Genomic DNA, 6,489 nt, shown 5'->3' with positions numbered 1-6,489 from the left:
GAAATATTAAATATATAAACATTATATTATAGTTAAGATTTATTCACTCATTCACTTATTTATTTAATCCCTGTTGTATGTCAGCCATCATTAGACAAATCAGAAAAAAATTGAATTCTATTTTAATTCTGACACCTTTGTATATGAGATAAACAATAAAGAATAAACTTAATAATAATTAAAAGTTCTCATCACACACAAAAAGTTGTGTAACTATGTATGGTGATGGATGTTAACTAGACTTACTGTTTTGATCATTTTGCAGTATATACAAATATCAGATCATTATGTTGTATACCTGAAACTAACATAATGTCAGCTATATAGCTCAATTAAAAAGTTAAAATAATAATTAAATTATATACAATTTGTTAAAAATGTCTAGTGTTAGGAAAAAATAGAATAGAATCAGTAATGATGGGTATCAGAGAGCAGTTTGCAGTTTTAACTAGGGCAGTTAGGTGTTTTATTGGTCTTTGCTACATTACAAACTACCCCAAAATTAGTGATTTAAAACAGTAAACTTAACTTGTTATTTCCAAGTTTCCATTTGTTTCCTAGTCAATTTTTCTGTTGGTTTTGTCTGGACTTATCTATACGGTTGCATTCAGGGAGAGAAATGGCTGGGCTGGAGGATCCAGCATGGCTTTCACAATACCGGTACTAGGTGCTGACTGTCCATGGGGAAGCCTTGGTTGTCCTCCATGTGGCTTCCCATCCTCCTGTAGGCAAGACTGCCTTTCATATAGGGAGGCCTAAGAGCAATATCCCAAAATAGCAAGAAAAGAAGCTGAGGATTTTTAATGGCTTAGCCATGGAAATCACTTAACACTGTTTACCCAGTATTTTATTAGTCTAAGTAAGCAAGACCAGTCCAAATTCGAGGAGCAGGGAAGTAAACTTCATCTCCTGATGGGCAAAATACGAAACTCATGTTGCAAATGAATATGGAAAGTTACTCTGGCCCAGCCTACCCTATGTCCACTATATTTCTATTTCTCTCACATCCAGAATAAAACTATCATCTCCAAATTTCCATAAATCTCACTTAATAATAGCATCAGAGTTAAAGTTTAGTATTTTGTGATCTGCATCTGGCTATATACTTATGAGAATAACTAGATGCACTCCTTCATTTGCAGCAACTCATGACACATCTCTCTTGCTCCTGTGTTGAAAAAATAGAATATAAAGGGCCAAAGATGGAGGCCAGGATGCCTCTTAGGAGACTCTAGCAAATACAGTGAGAAATGATGTGGATCTGACCAGGGTGGTAGCAGTGCAGATGGGGATAAGCGCTTACATTTCGGAGACCATCTAAGATGTAGAGGCACTAGACTTTTTGATGTAGAATGTGTGATAAAGAGACTAAGACTTTTTGTCTAAACAACTAAAAAGATGGAGTTCCATTAATCTGAGAAGGTGAAGACTGTGTAGAGCAGGTTTGTGGTGTAGCAGGCATCCACTTGGATGTGCAATGTTAGGTGATAATAAAGTCAAGTGATGTCTGTTAAAAAATTGGATATAAAGTATGGAATTGAGTTCTGTTAAAAATTTGGTAATTATCCTATACATAATATTTAAGTTTGTTAGTCTGGATGACATTCCCAAGCGAGTGAGTGTCATTTGAAAAGAGAAATAAAGACTTCGTATGGGAGCACTTCCATGTTAAGAAGTTTGGTTGAAAAAGAATAAAATACAAGAGACTAAGAAATGGGGACCAATAAATTGGAAGAAACCTATAAATGTGAAGTCTAAGAAACTAAGAGAATAAAACTACAAATAAGAGGAAGTAGTCATATGTGTCAAGTGCTGTACATAAATCAAGTATAATGCCCCTTCACCCACAAAAAATAATTGTTCATTAGATTTAGCAACCTGGAAGTCATTATTTTAAATTTGGGCATTAACATATATTTGTTGTTCATATTCAGCGTGATAAATATTTTCATACATTATATTTCAATTAGTCCTCATAGCAGTCCTATGATTCTCAAGAAAAACTAAGTAAATTACAATGGTATTAAAACATTATTCCTACTGCCATTCCACTATATTACAATATTTTTCCATAGTAGCAAGAAAATTTGATTGAAAATAAGTACATCTGGCTTTTATTTCTGTTTCAGTTGCCAAATCATAATATATATATTCTGATTATATAGAGAATAATTATGTACAATTATATTAGATTATGTTATATATAAATATATAATTATAATTATACTTTTGCAATATATAAATCAATTTATTCTTCTCTTGGGTTCTCAGTTTTCTAAAACATCCTTTCAAAAAGGTATATTTTAGGCTGTGCTGTCTACTAATATTCCTTGTTGTCCTCCTTAATTAATATAACTTCTGAATCTAGATGGAAACATGGTCACTCAGCTTTAAAGTGCATTTCACACCTTACGTGCAACTAGATGTATTCATGTGACTGATAGACCAATAGGATTTGAGCAGACGTGGTATTTGTGACATCAGGGTCATGAACTTAAAGGAAACATGCTCCCCATCTGGACTTCCACTTTCTTGCTAGTTCATATACAGATGTGATAGAAGTCATGTTAGGAGTGGAAGAAGAAAAAAAACAAGAATGAGATACTTACTTCCGGATTATTATCATGAGAAAAAAAGACAATCTATTTTACTGAATTCAATGAATTTTAGTGGTATTGTTTTTGCTGTTGTTGTTACAACCATGTACTTTATATCACCTTTTAATAAATGGTGTGAACCCTTACTGTCTTAAATCTCTGAAACAATCTATGATCTGTGACATTTGAACTTTTATAAAAATTAAAATAACTTGTTAACCTATAGTTAACAATGACATAATGAGCATATGGTAGAAAAGCATAAATATTGAAAGAAAGTAAAGCTACCTCCCATAATAAGTGAAGATATAGTGTTAGGTGCAGAGAAAGTTGCTTACTTATATAAAACAAGAACAAGTCATCTCTGCCCAATGCACAGCTAAAAGGAGAAAAATTAACAACCTAAACCTTTTTCATTAGAAATTTTATTTAATAAAACTGCATTTAATATTAGTCTGTATTATCAGTAATAGAACTTAAAATACATTCATTTTCATTTCAACCAATTCTAAGATTGAAAATATACTCCTCCAATCTTAAAAGGAATAAAGAGCTAAAATCATAGTAGTGAAAATAAATGTTTTTTTACAAATAGCTTACTATTTCATATGATTTAATTAAGCAAACAGATTTAATAGTAAACTTCAATAAGTTTACCACACGTCTAAGGTATTTTGTGAAATTAAGTTTTCTAATTGTTTCATCCTATTTGGAATACTTTCTAAAAATTCTTTGAAATTATTTTGATCTTTAATAGCAGTTATACTGTCTTTTAGCTGAAACTTAAACTTTATAAACAGAAGGTAAAATCTTGGAGATATTTAGTCTTCCCAATTTTGTGTTCACTGTAGGGCACTATAGGTTAAAACTAGTGCCCAAATATGACTAAAAAAATTAAAAACCATTCTATATTTACCAATTAGAAGGTTTTTTTTAAACGCCTACAGCACCTGGTATTTCTAGGTGGTCTCCCATCCAAGTATTAACCAGGCCTGACCCTACTTAGCTTCTGAGATCAAACGAAACCGGGCATGTTCAGGGTGGCATGGCTGTAGACTAATCAGAAGATTTAATATGGTTAAGATGGCAATATTCCCTAAATTGATCTCAAAATTCAACATGATCCTTATTAAAATAACAGATAGATTCTTGGCACAAATTGATGAACTAATTCTAATATGGTTTTATGAAAATTCAGTGGATATTCAAAGAACCCAAAACAAGAATACCCAAAACAACCTTGTAAAAGATGAATAAGGTTGAACAACTCCCTCTTCCCAATTTCAAAACTTATAGTAAAGCTACAGTACTCAAGATAGTATGATACTGGCACAAGGATGTTAACAGAATAGAATTGAAAGTTGGGATAAATCCTAACATTTATGGTCGATTGATTTTTGATGAGACTGCTGAAACAATATAGTTGAAAAAGAATAGTTTTTCAACAAACTGGGCTAGGACAATTGGATATTAACACAAAAAAATAAAGTTTGTCCCTTACCTCACATCATGTACAAAAGTTAACTCAAATGGATCAAATACCTAAATGTAAGAGCTAAAACTGTAAACTTTTAGATAAAAATATATACATAAATCTTTGTGACCTTAAATTAGGCAATGCTTTCTTAGATATGACGTCAAAAGCACAAGGAACAACAACAACAAAAAAAATAGATAAAGTAGGCATCATCAAAATTTAAAACTTTTGTTCTTCAAAGAATACCATTAAAAAAGTGAAAATATAGTTCAAAGAATGGAAACCTTTTGTTTTTCAAATTATATATCTGATAAGGGACTTGTATCCAGAATATATTAAAAAAATACATTAAATCTCAATAATAAGACTATAAATGACCCAATTAAAAATGGGTAAAGGATCCAAATAAATAGTTCTGCAAAGAAGATATAAAAATGGTCAAGAGGCAGATGAAAAGGTGTATAACATCATTAACCATCAAGGTGTATGACAACCATTAACCATCAAATGGAAATCAAAATTACTATAAGATACTATTTCTTACTTACTAGAATGGCTAGAATAAAAGATACACATTATAACAAGTGTTGACAAAAATCTAGTAAATTGAAGCCCTCATATGCTGTGAATGTCAATGTAAAATGCTACAGCCATTTTGGAAAACAGTCTGGCAGTTTCTCAGATGGTTAAACATAGAGTCTAAGACCCAGCAACTTCTATTCTAGGTATATACTCAAAAGAAATAAAAACATATTTCCACACAAAAATATTCATACACAAATATTCATAGCAGCATTATTCTTAATAGCCAAAAAGTAGAAATAACCCAAATGTCCATCAACTGATGAAAACTGGTAAATTCATAAAATATTACTTAGCTAAAAAACAAACGAAGTACTGGTTCATGCTATAGTGTGGGTACATTAAATAAGTTAGTCACAAATCACCACATACTGTTTGTCCATTGTATGAAAGGTCTATAATAGTCAAATCTATAGTGACAACAAATAGATTAGTTGTTACCTAGGGCTGGGGAGGATGCTGAAATTGAGGAATGATGGCTAAAGAAAAAAGGATTTATTTTTGGAAAATGAACAAAGCAATAAAAACATTATAAAATTAATTGTGATGATGGATGCACAATTCTGTCAATTTATAAAAGTACTTTAAATGGGCAAATTGTATGATATGTGAATTTCATCACAATAAAACAGTTTAAAAAAACAAGAATTATGTGCAGTCTAAAAAAGCTAAACTCATAGAAACAGAATGATTGTTAGCTGTCAGGGGCTGAGGGGTGGGGGAAATGAGATGTTCAAAGTGTCAAAGTGTACAAACTTCCATTTATAAGATGAATAAGTTCTAAAGATGTAATGTATAGTGTGGTGACTATAGTTAACAATACTGCCTTATATACTTGAAAATTGCTAAGAGAGTAGATCTTAAATATTCTCACTACCACCACAATTACTATGACAAAATGGTAATTGTGTGAGATGAAGAATGTCAAATACATTGTAGTAATCATTTTGCAATGTATACATGCATCAAATCATCACATTGCACATCTTCAAATTATTCATGTTATATGTTAATTATATATCAATAAAGATCAGGGAAAAAGTGAGGAACATTGCTGTATGCTCTTATTGCAGAGTTTTACTGCTGCTAGGTATTATAATGTGAACGAATCTTTATAATATGCTAGAAAATATATATTCATATATATAAATATACAGCCATATTTTCATTCTGGTGTCTCGTTTAAATTTTTTTATACATGGACTTTTAGAAAATTCATTATAAAACATGTTATAGCAAAGGCAAATAACTGTTATAGTAGTCAGACCAAAAAATAATAAGGTTTTGAGATTTGGGATTTAGGACAGAAATGCAAAATGAATATTTTGGTACATGACAATAAATATTAGTTATTTTTGTTATTATTATTATTATCACTATTATTTTTTTGAACAGCAACTATTGGAAGATCATTTTTACTAACTGCAAAATAAATCGAGTTAAGATTTTGAGGTTGAGAAATATGTGGTTATATACATAATTATACCTTAATAAAAATATGATTAAAAAAGATTGGTGAAACCATTAAAACTTGGAATTGAATCTAAACAATTACTGTCAATAAAATACAAAACTGAATTTAAGAGTAAAAATGTATTATTATAGAAAGAAAATGCATTATTCACAACAGTGAAGAATTAACAAGATAAATAAGACAATTGTAAAATATGGGTGACTAATAATCGGGAGAATTTTTTATACATTATTTAAGAAAAAATCATCTTACGTTTTAAAATTATATACATTGCAGTAAAACTTAAATACATAAAATGCACTCATTTCAAGCATATATTTCAATGGTTTTAATACACTTATGCATCTGTTGTAGCCTTC

The 6,489-nt window shown here is 30.4% G+C and overlaps 1 pseudogene; it reads right to left on the bottom strand.

Moving 5' to 3' along the window:
- Positions 1 to 3,535: 3,535 nt before the first annotated feature.
- Positions 3,536 to 3,654, bottom strand: LOC120599114 (uncharacterized; annotated as a pseudogene).
- Between the last annotated feature and the right edge of the window lie 2,835 nt (positions 3,655 to 6,489).

Source organism: Pteropus medius, unplaced genomic scaffold (assembly GCF_902729225.1).
Source record: "Pteropus medius unplaced genomic scaffold, Ma_sr-lr_union100, whole genome shotgun sequence".
Lineage (NCBI taxonomy): Eukaryota > Metazoa > Chordata > Mammalia > Chiroptera > Pteropodidae > Pteropus > Pteropus medius.
This window is presented reverse-complemented; position numbering and strand designations above follow the sequence as displayed.